Raw genomic sequence first — 17,500 nt, 5'->3', positions numbered from 1 at the left:
ATTGATATGAACGTGGATATTTTTCTTTTCGGCTCTGAACCTATCAAAGGGGAATCATTCAAGGAGAACAGAGAATCATGAATATAGTTTTGTATATATATATATATATATATATATATATATATATATATATATATATATATATATATATATATATATATATATAATGGCCAGATAATCAAACTTACTGTGTAAGAACAGAAATTTGGAGTTAGTTCGAATCAGGTTAAACTCACAGGATAGGAAGTGTTCATCTTTACAGCTGGACCCAAATCATCTGGTCGATCTTATCAAGTTTCCATGATCCTTGAGGGATTCATGTTGTTTTTCTGCTTAATTTCAGCCACTTTCAGTACCTGACCACTAAAACGACACGTACTTATATATGCAGTTTGTGATGTGTGCCAGTTTAAACGGTGATTTGTGTTACCTTTACGGCAGAATTCTGATATGGTTAACTTACCAATCACTGATATTTTTCTCCAGCACACTATTTCCACTGAAACCCACATATACCTTAACGTATTTCTTTAATGCTTAGACGACTATTTGGATACCTCTCGGTGCTCACCAAAATGCTTGCCTGGGCAACATGATTCCCTGTGCACTTAACGTTTTGAGACGTTCCTAAATAGCAAATATTAATATTAATATACCAATAATGCAAAAATTTACTGTCATCTGTCAGTTTGCCCACATCATCTAAGAACTTGGGAACTATACTTGATGGTAATAAATACAGTAAGCAATGACGTCATACTTGATCACAATAAATCAAGTAAGAAGCGACTTCATAAGGTATGTGATATTATTGGGTGTTCGTCGAGGTTCCATCTACATGGCCGTTTTTCATACACATTTATTAAATATCTGGGCTACTAAGAAACCAAGCAGCTATTTCACTGTTTTATTATACTAAAACAGTGGGAAAAACATAAGATTAAAATGACGAAACTTGAAAAAATTATTCGTGGAACCGTCGAGAGATCGTTTGCTTAATAACATACTAAGCCTGATTTACGTGATGGAATTCCAGGAACAATAAAATTTTCGAGACTTAAAAGAAAAATTAACATTCCAGGATAAACAAAGACATTTCCTGCTTGCAATGCAAAACATACTGCAATCCAAAATCTCAAATGTTAAGCCAAATGATGTAAAGAAATAAAATATATCTTTTGCATTAGAAAACTTTATGCTCATATCTACTCACGATCTGAGAGAGAGAGAGAGAGAGAGAGAGAGAGAGAGAGAGAGAGAGAGAGAGAGAGAGAGAGAGAGAGAGAGAGAGAGAGACTCAAGTTCTGTGTAGAGCATTAACTTTTAAATGGCCACTTCGGATACCTCATGCTTTCCGGAAAGAGATAGAAAGATTTCCTTTTAACCCTTTAGCCTAATTTCTAGGAGTTTCAGCACAACAAAGTTTTGAAACACCGAAGCTGGAAAGTTAAGGTGCATTCAGAATTTGCTGCTATGGACTCTTAGAATGTTCAAGAGGGACAGAGAGTTCTTTTGCCCGGTACGAACGCCTTATATATATCGTGACTTCCAGTATCCTACAAGAACTGCATATTTTGTAGTATACTAAAATTGTAATCAAATACATATTTTTGTTATTTTCTACGTATAATTGAAATGTAGTCCAGTAATTCCAACTCACCACTGCTTGATAACTCTTATAATAGTTCTTTCTGACTAAGCAGTTTAGTTTAGACAATTTTTCCACTTCTTCCTGCATCCAGTGAAAGTTACGTAATCATACAAACTAATTTGCCTTATCATTTTTATCAAAATGTACTAACATTCAAACAGCTTACCTTAATTTTTTATATATCTAGTTTTTATTGAGCCCCACACTCAGGAGGTGGGTGCACATTAACCTTGTGCGTGATGAGTGGGGCGCCACGCCACAATCGAAATGGTTAAAACTCCGGGATATGTTTGACTGTGTACATCTGTATGTCGTATAATAGGTATTTTCATCACCTTACACTCACCCTCGACATTTTCGACGAATCCATTATAATTATACCATTCATAACATACCTTATGATTTGTATCTGAACTAACAGTTAAAATAGCTAGGTCTTTGCACACAAGACAGCTTAATCTCTTTTTAAAAAATTACATATTTCTGGAGTAAACATTGTATTTCGGCATGCTTGGGAATCCTTGACAAACGTAAGTCATTTAGTGCAAAGTTCATTTTTTCAAAAACACTGGTACGATTTTGCACCTTCGCCTTGTTTCACTTTTGTTCGAAGCAATATTTGGAAGTATCATTTCAACCTTTTACTAACATTTTGTATTTGACTGTGTATGCGGTGCATACTTATTGTTCATTACATTTCATATTTTACTCTGAGGCGTGTCTCATATGTCATCCAGCAGTTGTCTCTAAGCCTTAAAATAATAGTTTAACATAGAAGTGTTTAGGTAATCCTTCATTTCAACTGCACTCCTGGAGCTGCGCTAAAAAGGATGAGGCTTTAGCATATTCTTCAAAGGATGAATGTATCTTGACGGATTTTATTATGATCTCGGAAATGACTTGTAGAAGAATTACTACTTCCTAATTCAGTCATGTAAAGTAATTGTGTTACTAGAAAGAATGACAGTAAATATTTAAATTATACATACGTTAAAAGAAACTTGTTTATGTATACCTGAAATGTTTAATGTTAGGTTTTTACTACTCTATCTGTTCTTGCAAACTCAGTAAGCTTAATCCTTAAGCTAATTTCAAATATTATAAAATGAAACTTTGCACATGGATCAAGAAATTTCTTGCATAGGTCAACTGTTCTAACAAGACAATGTTGAGAATTCTTTAACATTCCATCCAACGTTCTAGCGTACCTCCAGAGAAGTTTCCTTTGTCAATCCTTCACAAAACTCTCATTCTCAAGGCACCCCTAAAAGTTTTCAACTAGCTCAGCCTCCTGTACAGTCACCAATGCGGCATCGGGTACAGTCAACATTACAACCGTTGTCCCAGGAGTCCAATTTGCAACCTACCTTGCTCTACATTTCTATTAATTTCTTGGGGTTACCTTCTTGCTTCGGAAAACTAATCTATCCTAAACTCAAGGCCAAAGCTTACCGGTATAATTATCAAAGCTGATCAATTAGTTTACTAAGTCCTAACACTGAGCATTCTTTTCTACATGAAAAATCATTATTTACTATATGTCAAAAATTGTAACCTCAGACTGACTGACAGATTTTAGGTAATTAAAATTGGCGTCGCAACATCAAAGTTACTGACGGAGAAAAGAAACTGAATAGCAAATCAAAAATATTAAGCGGAAAGGAGTATCTCACAAAAATAAATATTAAAAAATAATTTATGAAAAATATCCTGTAAATACAAACACACATTTACAATACACAGTACACTCTTCCCCGAGAAGACAAAATGTCCATCCCTGTCAACTTTTCCAGGTGAGGAACCCATGTCTCAGATCCCCAAGACTTGAAAAGTCAGCCACCAAATGTTTCACAGTCAAGGGGATAATACAGTCATCGCAAAACGGATGATTATCATCTGACATTAAGATCCCATGAGTGAGTCTTGCATGTCCAATCCTTAGTCTGCATAGCATATTGTGCTACTCTCTCCACCAACGAAGCTGGGACAAAAATCTGTGCTATTCTTTCAACAGATGAAACTGGCACCAAACTAAACTAATCCTGTTTATTATACTGTCAACTACTCGAAAAGAACAAAACAAATAACCTGTGTTTTCTGCAGATGTCAAGTAACCTGTGTTTTCTCCAGATGTAAGTATCAACATAAAAATTCCAGGCCAACGTCTAGGGGTTCTCTTCAAAGGGAAGGTGTCATGTCTACAAGAATTGAGTGTTTTACACCTTGAAAAATTTAAGTACATATTCATACACATAAAAAATATTTATAAATATATAATTATATATATTATATATGTATATATAATATATATGTATATATACAGTTTGAAGTGAATTGTGGATGTTGATTATAACAGAAAAACCTGAACCAGTTGCAATGGCGTGTTTACGCTGGCTAGTAAATGGAGCATGAGAAGACCTGAAAGGGTGAGAAATGCTGAGACATAAACAGTAGTGGTAAAAATTTTAGCATATGAGAAAGGATGAATCAGAATGTTTTATGATAGTTTGGTCATGTGTAGGAAGAATGAAGGGCGACAGGCTGGTTAAAAGACTGTATTATTCAGAAATGTTAGGAGGAAAGAGGAAGGGGCGGCTTAAAAAGTAGATGGGATGTAATTAATATATAATAGTATTAATATCAACAAGTGCAAGAGTGTGTAAAGTTACAGGTGAACGACAGTGTGTAGAGGGGTCGATGCGTTGCTGATGAACTTCTGCGCAGATGTACGAAGTAGTTCAATGTTGTGGATGTTATATGGACTCAAATTTAATCTGCAATTCAGCAGGCGAAGTATGAATGTTGAAGAAATGCACATATGCAAACACAGACATTGTTAAAGACTTCCCTCGATTTAAGGACACAATTTTTCCCCTCTTCCTCTTCACTAATCACAACAACGAGGAGGCTTTTTGAGAATGATATATAAAGCTTTAACTAACTGTTTTATTGCATTCATTGCAGTTCTGTAATGGTCTTCTGATAAACTTCTGACGAATTTGTGCCTAACCCTCATCTCATTATTACACCTTGTAAAATTATGAGGCAGGCACAAAGGTTCTTAGTAGAGACAAAGCCTTTCATACAAGCAATGTTGGTTAATAATATCCAAGCAATATTGTTTCATTATCCTGTTATTTGGATTTTATGACACAAAGAGCAGTAATATCAATTACGTTTTAATAATGCTGGTTTTTCTCATTTCAGGTGAAAATAACAATAATAATACAGTAATGACAGTCATAATATTTTATTGTGGGATGTAGTATTCTCTCTCTCATTCTCATTCTCTCTCTCTCTCTCTCTCTCTCTCTCTCTCTCTCTCTCTCTCTCTCTCACACACACATACATACATATATATATATATATATATATATATATATATATATATATATATATATATATATATATATATATATATATATATATATATATATATATATATATACATACATATATAATGTGTATACATATATAAATGTATATATATATAAATAGTGCTACAAAGATTAAGTTGTATTAATGAATAGCGCTGTTTATGAAACTTGTACTATTACCGCTAGTTACATAACATTACTTTTCGTTATGTAGGCATCTATATTAATGGCTTTTCAGGCTTGTTCCATGAAGACGTTTATACAACTTGAATAGTAACAATATTTTCAAATGTTCTTCATACTAAAATTTGGACATTTCAGATCGTTCTTAATTGAAAATGTTATGTATAATGTGACATATTCGTGCACGCATACAATGCAAGCATCATTAATGTGCACCAATAATTTTGATTTCAAGTTCACTGTGCTTCATCACTACACTAAAATTGTCAATAAACAATACTGTGAGTGTCTCCACACACGCGCGACCGCACACACATAACTATATATTTATATATACAATATATATATATATATATATATATATATATATATATATATATATATATATATATATATATATATATATATATATATATATATATATAGCTACTTCATATTTTCATCAACATGCTACTCTGAGAGAGAGAGAGAGAGAGAGAGAGAGAGAGAGAGAGAGAGAGAGAGAGAGAGAGAGAGAGAGAGAGAGAGAGTTGCAATATTTCCAATTAATTTGGGATCTGGGTCTTGCGGCAGCTTTTGAAGAAATATTTCTAAGGTACTTCCGACACCTCATTTCGTCTTAGATTTCCAGCAAAGAAAAAGCTTTGAATGGAAATAAATGAAAAACACGCCTGAAAATTCAGCTCAATCCCAGAGAGAGCGAATAGTACTGAATGGGGCTTTAGTTTTCTTTTCATCAAGCCGTGGTAATGATGTGTGGTGTTGGCGGTGGTGAAACACGGCGTTTTGAAGCTTGCTCTCATCAAGAGTGCCTCGTTCTCACTCAGTTGAAATTATATACTGTGTGTTTATATATATATATATATATATATATATATATATATATATATATATATATATATATATATATATATATATAAATATATACATATATATATGTATATATATATACTGTATATATACATGTATATATATATATATATATATATATATAATATATAATATATTTATATATATATATATATATATATACATGTATAGGTATATTTATACATACTGTATAGGTGTGTTTGTCAATTATACACGCGTGCCTTTTTATATTCACAAACATGAAGCCACAAACATCACTTACTATGGAATTCACTATATGCTTTGGGAAATCAAAAAGTTGAATATTTTCCTTCAAAAGCCAAACTAAAAACAATGAATAATCCACTACATTTCGACCAATTTACATAGGCCGTCGTCTTGGTGGGAAACGAGAACAAGTCGTTCAGAAGTAATACTTTTATGTGGCAAAAATGCATTATGGTTTGAAATGATTTATGATTTACGTTAAACCGATCGTCTTCGCGAAGGTATTCCGTCCAGGTTTATTTTTTTTCCATGAGAGTTCTTGTTCGCTGCTCTCGATTGGTGGGGATTACAAAGGGTGACCTTTTAACGCAGTAATTGCTGAGGGATGTTTACCTGGCGGTAAGCCTGGCTCAGGATTCTGGAGCTTTAACCACAGTATCTCCCTTCCAATATATCCGACAAGTCCATGCTATCTATCTGGCTTTCTCCTATCTATCGGCAGTTTTGAATAGTGAAGATGGCTCTCATTCCGTTAATAAGATGACTAAATTCTTGAATGTATACGAACTCATTGGTCTGTTTTCTGCGATAGTGAACTTCCAGTTTGTCTCACCTAAACTTTGTCACGTACTACTCTGTAAACACCGAATTCAAATTTTCTTTGATGCATTAACAAACGCTCTCCGTAAGGTTTATGGATACGAAGAAACAAATAACTTATCAAATCTGATGTTCTTCTTACATTCTTAATAACCTCTACATACGAGTATTAAGAATACATTTTACTGCCTTTATTGACAGCTGCGTGAGCTGTTTTTGGATGGAATGAAATTTTTTGTCTCAGTAATTTCGAGAACATATTCCTAAGTCCTCTAAAAAAATGTTACAAGTACCTCCAATCCTCACTGCCACGATAGCCAGCTAAAGAAATGCAAAAAAGAAATAAGAAAAATTGATTCTCTACACGCGGCGAAACTGTTTTGGATGATACCCTTATTGTGAATATATCTAAAAAGTCTAGTTTCCCACCTTTCTCCCATTCAATTTTGAATGTCATACTGGGAGCTAACGAATGGAGTTTATTGAAAGAAACGTCAGAACTTCCCCAGCTACCGCCCCAAAACCTGGAAATGCCATCGACGTATCGCAGCCAAATCATGCCTTTGGGTTCGATGGGAGTCAGAATTTCAGTTTCCAAGTATTTCATATACAGATTGGTTAAAAGGGGTGATAGTGGGCTGCCAATGCTACATCCGAATTCTTTACTCTAAAAATTTCCGTTGAGAGAAAGTACATTAGTTACAAAAGTTAATTATGGATAGAATACGTTCATAAGGGTGATTATCTTTCCTTAAATCTAAACCAGTTCAGTCCAAATTGCATTTTCACCCCACATAAACACTTTTGCTAAACTTATGATGTATACTGGTCGAAACAGTGGCTCAATAAACTTTGTTTTTGCTTTAATGACCTTTTGAAAAGAGAGAGATAAAGATCCATACACATACATATATATATATATATATATATATTTATATATATATATATATATATATATATATATATATATATATATATATATATATATATATATATATATATATATATATATATATATATATATATATATATATATATATATATATATACACACACACACGCAGTGCATCAATTCCGTAAGCTTATTATACCACTCCCCTCTGTCTTGCATGAATGTCTGTACAGTACATGTACATACATAAACACACAGACGTACATATATATATATATATATATATACAGTATATACATACATACATACATACATATATAAAACATAAGTCACTACAACATTATTCTGAAAACTGGATCACGGATGACCATCAAGCGCAGAAAACTTCCACAATTTCAGCTACTTCAAGAGCAAATACGGAAGGTTCGTCAGCAGCACAACCTAGCACCTTCCCTACACTCACCTCCACCTTGTACACAGGCTTGCTCTTCTTGTATTCTAAGTCAATTGTGTTCCACACCTCTTCCACCTGACCGTTCTCAGTCTCCTTTCTCACAGAATCATGCCCATATTTCAGCCACCTAAATTCTTAATCTCTGAAAGTGACATGACTACCATAAAACATTTTGTTTCAGGTTTTCACGTCCACTAATCTATTTATTGCGTTTTCAAATAATTGTGTATCTCCCATGCAGTGTCTTTACATTACAATTTAAATATTTCATATCAAAGGCCATTACCATACAGTATCTATACTGTACTTCAAAAATTTCAACTTTTTCTTCCATAAATGCTTCTCTCCTACGAACATTTAACAGAGGTCATGCTACTTTTCTGCCGTCACCTATTTTATGACTTGCCTCCTAATCCAACTTGTGACAATTACTCCTGTGTATGTTCCAAACAATCACTTGCAAATTCCAACTATCCGTAGAAGCACACATTTCTCCAGCTTCAATTCACTATCGCTACTAAACCGCAAAATTCAGCCACTCCAATATTCTTACTCAATTCACGGCCCTTTACCTTATTCCACAACTAAGCACCTACATTACTTGCTCTGGCTTCTCTCATGACTAAATCCATAAAAAAGTAAACATAACCTTTCCTTAGACCCACTTTTGCTCCAAATAAGACAATGATGCCCATAACTATAACCTACGGCTTACTTTTATCATAAAGCTTCTAATGCTCTCAATAAATATTTCTTGGTTTTCCAATTGTTTTCGTACTACTAAAACTAGTTTTCAATTACCAAACATTCTCCCTGTTCAACACAATAGCGCTTTTCCCAAATCAATCATCCTGTTTTGTGTTTTACAGTACTTTTTTTTTCATTTAAAGATCTAACATGAACCTTCACGACATACCTAATAATGTTACAGCTCTGTACCCACAATAATTGGACTAAAGTTATGCTGGCCTTCTGGGTCATAATGTCAAATCACACGCCTTCAGCTGCGCATCGCAGGTAGAACTGAATACCTTCCAATTGTTATTCAGATCTGAGGACACAGCGAGCCTAAAATAACAGTCTACATTAATCGAGATTAACAATCCATAACTTTATGGGGACAGCTCGGCTTGACAATGATATGTCCTCTGATTATTGTGTCTGGGTATTCTTAGAAACTGTATTTATTATTTTTTTCAATTTTTTATACTATTTCTTGTTCTGCTTATTTCTTTGTTGTTTTAAGCACTTTAATCTTCAGGTTATTTCCATTAGTTCTCTTTTTACTTAAATATTCCACTAATAATAATGTTATGGTGGAATGTGGCCCTCATCTTTGTACCAAGGGATTTCCATACAGCAGACCTATAGCCATGGGAATTCTATGACAATATAGAATGGTTACGGGAAGTGGGAGGATACAGGGAAGAGATTAGAAAAAGCAAAACGCGACACCCAGAGAAATGCATGATGTTTGGAGTAATTCTGAGATTCCGTTATTTCAAAAGGTATACCGAGAGGATGCACAGGAAATACTTCTTGAACAAATGGCAGCAAGACCTACTTGAAATCGATGTACAGTTGAACGAAGGAGAATGAAATTTCTGGACAGTGATTTGTCGAAAAGCCAAGAATTTATAAAGAGTTCTATTCACCAGTTTGATGGAAATTACTTTCTTACATGGCAGTGTCAGTAATAACATGTAAAATTTCATATTAACACACATGAGGATATACAGTATGCTTATCTATCCAAGTAAAAAACTATTTTCTTTGAAGCTATATGAGGAACTTAGCAAAATGCATAATGAATCTATCAGTAAAAAAGAAAACCAAGAAATCCTTCGAAAGTTGAACCCAAGTAAAGGAACTGAATTTACGAGACCAGGAAGTGGAAAAGGACTTGTTATTATGAAAACAGAGGCTTGCATGCGAAGAATAAATACCATGATAATGACCATAAGGTTCTTTTCCCGTCTGGATCATGCCCAGGAGTCATTTACAATCTTCCAAGCACTAATATAAATAATACTCCTTTAAAACCAGTCATGTCAGCCGTGAAAACATCAAGTTATAATTTACCCAAATCAATAATTCCTCTGAATAAAGCTTTGGGATTATTCGACTATAAAAATATGAATATTGAAAAAAAAACTAGGTTTTGAAATTTGATAAATCTTTCTATAAATATTCACCTAAATGTAACAAACGGCATGTCACATGATGGAAGATTTTGAGATCTATTCAGACCAGAGTGTCACAAGTTGTCATGTCTGTTCCTGACAGACAACTTCCTTTATATTCAAAATCACATACTTCAAACACAAAAAAGGCTTTAGCAATGGGGAATGCGCTATCATCAACTCTAGCAAACACTTTCCCTAAAGGTTAGGAGGAAAAACTAATTATGTACCAAAGATGTATTAAAGATGCTTCCGTAGTATTTAGGGAAAAACACCAGGTCAACAAATTCAATAGGTACATAACCAAGAGAGACATAAATATTAAGATTTGTGATGGTGAGAGAGGCAAACACTTGTGACCTACTTGTAACTATTTTGATAAGAAAAATAACGAACTGCAGTTTACACTGTAATCCAACTTAGGCCGGGAAATCTATGTATGCGGGTGCAGGTGTAAATTTCATTTGTGCAGGAGCGATACCTTTTAAACCTAAAGCCTTTCTATTTTGAGCATATTACATTAACGTATAATACTGTAGCAAAAAAAAAATATAATGCATATTTTTTAAATTCATGGATATACATGTTATATATTCTATACTCAGGGTAAGTATTTTTTTAAAACAAAATGTTCACCCCAAAACCGAAGGCAGCAGGACTATCAAAGATAAGTATATATAAAAATACTTACTATATTAAAGATGAACTATAAATTGTAACAGGACGTATACAATTATTTGTAAAGCCTACTAATAATAAAATCGCGTTTCATTTTGTACAAAAATCACAAAACTGAAATACATCTATACCACCAAAACAAACTTGACCGCCCTATGTGCTTCCCATGTTCCCAAATTTGAACTTGATAACTGCTCCTTATGCTGAACTGAATCTACGATTTGTCGGTTGAAAGTTCGAACGATAAGCACACAGGCTTGTCAACAAGAACTGGGCAGCAGTTATGTCACCCTTCACATTCAAATATTAGATCACACGCTTCCACAGAGGATCAAAGGTCAAGTTCAATAGCATCCACAGCTGGCTATGTGGCAGAACTTAGGTTAGTAGAGTCCGTATTCATGATAAGGAATTAAATAACGCTTTACCTACTATGGTGGGGTTCGAACCCATGCATGGAAGGTTAGGAGAAATCTAACACCACCATGGAAGGAAGAACGTCTTCATTTACCTTAAACTCGGATTCAAAGCTTGTAGTGATAACAGTTTCCAAAAGACTTGAGGAAACCGAGAAGTTAAGATCTACGTGACAATGATACACAAGACACACACATACATACATGTAGTTATGTAGATATATACATTGACGTAGATAAAATAGATAATGGATATATATATACAGTATATATACATATATATATTGTATGGATGTATACACACACACACACACACACACACACACACACACACACACACACACACATATATATATATATATATATATATATATATATATATATATATATATATATATATATATATATATATATAATATATATATATATATATATTGTACACACACACATATATATATATTGTATGGATGTATAAATATACAGTATATGTATATACATATATACATGTATATACATATTTATTGTGTATATATATATGTGTGTGTGTGAGAGAGAGAGAGAGAGAGAGAGAGAGAGAGAGAGAGAGAGAGAGAGAGAGAGAGAGAGAGAGAGAGTAATTTCCCAGTAAAGGTCCACTGACTTGATTTGCAATCTTAATGTGGCTTTTCTGTCGCTTTTCCCTCCCGTTGCAATTGCAATAATTGAGGGCAAGTTATCGGAGAGATGCCATTTGGAATGTCAGGGAAATGGCGGGGTCACGGTTAGTGTCCTCGAGTCTGCAAAGGGTGACGCAGACCACGATACTTTTTTTCTTTTTTTTTTTCTACGCTTGCATTCGAATTGCTTGGATGTCTTCGTTTCTTTTTTTTTTACCATTTCTGCTACTGCTACACCCCTAACTGCTGCTAAAATACTATTTTCTTTTATAATACATTAGACTGTAATATATGCAACAGTTCTCTTAATATTTAAGTATCCTTACTTTAGTACCATTCACACAAACACATAAATACACACACATACATATATACAGTGTGTGTATATATATATATATATATATATATATATATATATATATATATATATATATATATATATATATATATAATATATATATATATATATATATATATATATATATATATATATATATATATATATATATATATATATATATATATATATATATATATATATATATATATATATATATATATATATATATATATAATGTTACAGTAAGACTGTGAAACCATGGATTTCATCCCCGACGGGAGTCCCTCGGGGATCAAATGTCGCAAAGTGAATTCGTGATTTCACGAATTAACTGAAAAATTCAGGGATTTCGTGAAATCCCTGGTTTCACGGTCTTACTGTAACATATATATACATACACGTACATATATAAAATATTAAATTATTTATTTTAACATTTTGAGGAAATAAATGAGTGAATCTTGAGTGCCTTTCACATAATCTATGAACAGAATGCATATGTACGTACGAGTATGTACCAGCATGTATGTTTTATACGACTACAGAATTCTGAGTACGTTCATAGTTAATCATACAGAGTCGAAAGTCCTGCTCTCCATCCACTACACACCAGCAGCCAGCCTCCATGAGTGCTACTCATGAAATGATGGCTCGCCTACTCTACAAAATGTAAATTTACTGATATTACTGACAAAAATATATATCCCATGGAAGTAAGGATGAACAAATCCTTCCAAAGAAATGGAGGTCTAAACTATCTTCGAATTCCAGACAAAGGCGCCGGGCCAAAAACATGCTTCTTTTTCCCTGACGGACCCAGTAGCAGTGAGAAGGCAGCGTTCGATTTCATTAGTAATAGGCTGCAATTTCCACCGGGCATTTAGAGGCCGCGTCAAACGGGATATCTGATGCTAAATTAATTATTGGATATTCCAGTAATGAAGATCATCTCGTTGGTACACTGAACGAACCCAAACACATACACACACACACACACAAACACACACGTAATTATGGACATCCCGTTCGTTCGTCCCAATCCACTCTATTATTAGCTTGTTAAATGATGATGATGGTATACTGATCAGATCTGGCTTATCAGGATGTCATCAAGCATCATTAAATGAGTAGGTATACTAGAATGTGGACTTGCGTGCACTGTATTGATTGTTAGTTATATATATCATTCAGTTCAGTTTCTAGTATTGAGATTATTTCAATTATGATATTTTCATATTATTGATGAAGACACATTCTGCATGTGGGGACATATGCTCACAAAACTGTGAACGTAAGTATTTTCAAGAATTGTATTGCTCGCCTGTTAATTTTTTTTTTATTATTATTTAATTTCGAGATTCTAACTTGAACATTTAACTTTTTAAAACTTTTGTTACATGTATGTTGATATTTTTATGGGGACCACCTTAATGTTTTACACTAATATCAAAATGTTCAGATGATGTGAATAGTTATATACAATTTCAGGTAGATGCTTTTAAAAACAAAAATAATGTACAATAATTGCCCTTGTTGTTGTGTGTTTGTAAAAACAACGCTTTCTCATAAAAAGATTAGTTTCGTATTATCAAGCTGAACAGAAGTGCACTCTCACTGTGTCAGTAACTGTAGCCTTTGACGATATATTCCACATAGAGCTATCCTTTCTCACCATCCACAGCTATCAGCACAATGGTGACTGTGCGTCTGTTACTCAAAATCATGGCTTATAAAATGGCAAGTCTCCAACGACGAGTAATTAGTCAAAAATGGATAATTCGTTTTCATTTTCACCAGAAATTCTTTTGTCTTTCATCAAGAATCTGGACAGAAAGTGGTCCTTAAACGTACTTGCCTCTTATCTAGAAAGTCTTATACTGATCAGTGAGAGACAACCATCACACCATCAGAAGTACATGCATATAGTATAGTACATCATAAAACAAGCCATTTGATCACATTTCGTTTAAGTGAACGCAGAGGCAACCAGTAATCTCGAAATTTACTTCACTGATGTAGCCAGATGTATGTATTTCACATATTTCACTTGAATGGCTCTTTCAGTTCGTTAGTGTTTTAGTTTTCTGTAAAACTATTGTGCCGAATTTGCCCGTCCGTCCGCCCTCAGATCTTAAAAACTACTGAGGCTAGATGGCTGCCAATTGGTGTGTTGATCATCCACCCTCCAGTCATCAAACATATCAAATTGTAGCCCTCTAGCCTCAGTAGTTTTTATTTTATTTAAGGTTAAAAATCGCCATAATCGTGCATCTGGCAAGATATAGAACTGGCCATCACCGGCCCGTGGTTAAAGTTTCATGCGCCGCTGCTCATACAGCATTATACCTAGACCAACGAAAGATAGATCTATTTTCGGTGGCCTTGATTATAAGATGTACAGAAAACTCGGTTGCGCCGAAGTAACTTCGGCGCATTTTTTACTTGTTTTCTAGTGAACTTACTGGAGGCATTATAAAACCCAGTACGTTGTAAAATTCAAGTTAATTTTTAAAAACTGCATTTTCGTTACTAAATGCAATACGTATATTTCTTTCACTTTTTATCCCACTAAGCAAACGGAAGTCCTTACTTAAGAAGTGGACCTTTAGCCCATATGGTCGTAGGATAGTTATTTTGGCGACTCGTCGACTAACTGGCAATTTAAATAAAATTATGCAGTTAAACTCTGAAGGCTGTATGAATAAAAATGTTCCTTTATATCGTGGTTAAAAAAGTATACCTTAGTTTAACCAGACCACTGATCTGATTAACAGCTCTCCTAGGGCTGGCCCGAAGGATTAGATTTATTTTACGTGGTTAAGAACCAACTGGTTACCTAGCAACGGGACCTACAGCTTATTGTGGAATCCGAACCACATTATGACGAGAAATTAATTTCTGTCACCAGAAATAAATTCCTCTTGTTCTTCATTGGCCGCTCGGAGATTCGAACTCTTTATATCGTGGTATAAAGGAATTAAAGTTTTCAAATCTCTTTGGGAAACCAAAACACCTCCCTTTAGCTTTAATGTCCTTTTCTTTCGGTTAATTAAAGACAGCCCTCTGAGAATTTGAATCATCATCATTATCAGTACTCTTGTTGTTAGTGTTTTATTTGTAATGGCATATCATTCCTCCAAAGGAGAACATTATTGACTACAATGCCAATGTATATCCAAATTTATTAATTTTCTTGGGACAATCTAATACATGAATTTTACTAAATACTAACACAAAATGTATGTACTAATATACATACAATAAATATATATATATATATATATATATATACATATAAATTTATATACTGTATGTATATATATATATATAATATATATATATATATATATATATATATATATATATATATATATATATATATATATATATATATATATATATATATATATATATATATATATATAGACCAGTACAATGTTAGACTGACCCGTCAGGGCCTGACACCTAATAAAGGTGTCATCGACAGAAAATAAAGACTGCTGCAGCCTACAAATCCCAGACATTGAAATTACAGACCAAGATCGGACAAGCTGATGCCCTGGAGAACTAGACCTGCAGAAGACAATGAGGCAAACCTCTGCCAAGCAGTCAACGAGATTACAGCAAAGGACCTTCGCCTTTCATAGACAGTTACTTGGTTCACGCAGGAGAGGCGCCAGCCAACCAACCAACGACGAGCGCCAAAGAACCGTTCCGATAAGATGAAACATTTTTTGACACCTTCTTCCTCAGTAAAAAAAAAAAAAAAAAAAAAATTGACCAGAACTTGCCAGCTTAAACTAAAACAACAAAACAGCTTCTTAATTCACTTTCTCTGACTTTCGTTGAGGCGATGCTATGTTGAACAGTAGCAAAATTTTAACGGCCATATTTTACATTTCCTGTTTATATGAATGATTGTATATTTATATTGGTAAAATGAAAGCGTTCCCAAATGCGTCTATGCCCTCCCCATCATGAAACCAATATATGACAACCATTACTTGATCTTTCTCCATCAGGAAAAGGTAATATTTGAAAAAATATAGAAACTTTACTACAAATTAAGCTGACGCAGGCATAATTCTTAATGAAACGTTTAAGAGAGGGTCTCCTTAATAAATAATAATAAAGATGGCAATAATAAAGAAAGCAGTAGTAATAGTGATATTATTTAAAGTATCAGCAATAGCAAAATTTACTGGACTGCGTATAAATTACAGATCATGATATATGATAAAACATCTCGTCCCTACTTCCAGCCCCAAGTCTGATTCAGCGATGCAGGTTTATTTCCATAAAAGAAGAAATAAAGCAAAAAAGAAAGCAGAGACGCTGGGGACTGCATTGTGATTCAGCTTCACGCCTCTTCATACTATTGCTTTTCTCTCTCTCTTTCCTGTACAGCAAAAGTAATAAAAGGTTCCATAAAAAATTTCAAAATATTTTTTACTCCGACCAGAAGACTATGCCAAATAGAACAAAAGCAGACTCACTCTCCTTTCCAAGAAAAAAAAAAACAGCGAAAATAGTGAGAGAACTGTGAATGGATGCTATTTTTCAGAACAACACAGTAAGAAAAAGGGATTGGGTTTAGTCGTTATAATGCTCTAATACCTCCCTGTGCATGCGCGCGCGCGTGTGAGCGTATGTGCGTGTGCGATATGTGTGTGTGTGTGTGTGTGTGTGTGTGTGTGTGTGTGTATATATATATATATATATATATATATATATATATATATATATATATATAAATATATTTATACTGTATATATACACACACACACGTGCACACATGCACACAGAAGTATTAAAACATCATAACGACGTAATCAAATACATACATATATATATATATATATATATATATATATATATATATATATATATATATATATATATATATATATATATATATGTGTGTGTGTGTGTGTGTGTGTGTGTGTGTATGTAGCTGTATTTAAGCTTACGAAGGTGGTTTCAGAGAAGAACC

The 17,500-nt window shown here is 33.7% G+C and overlaps 1 long non-coding RNA gene across 1 annotated transcript in view; it reads right to left on the bottom strand.

Moving 5' to 3' along the window:
• LOC136838997 (uncharacterized) overlaps nucleotides 1-17,500 on the bottom strand; it is a 253,980-nt gene that overhangs the window by 203,547 nt on the left and 32,933 nt on the right. The window lies entirely within an intron of this gene.

Source organism: Macrobrachium rosenbergii, chromosome 5, assembly GCF_040412425.1.
Source record: "Macrobrachium rosenbergii isolate ZJJX-2024 chromosome 5, ASM4041242v1, whole genome shotgun sequence".
Lineage (NCBI taxonomy): Eukaryota > Metazoa > Arthropoda > Malacostraca > Decapoda > Palaemonidae > Macrobrachium > Macrobrachium rosenbergii.
This window is presented reverse-complemented; position numbering and strand designations above follow the sequence as displayed.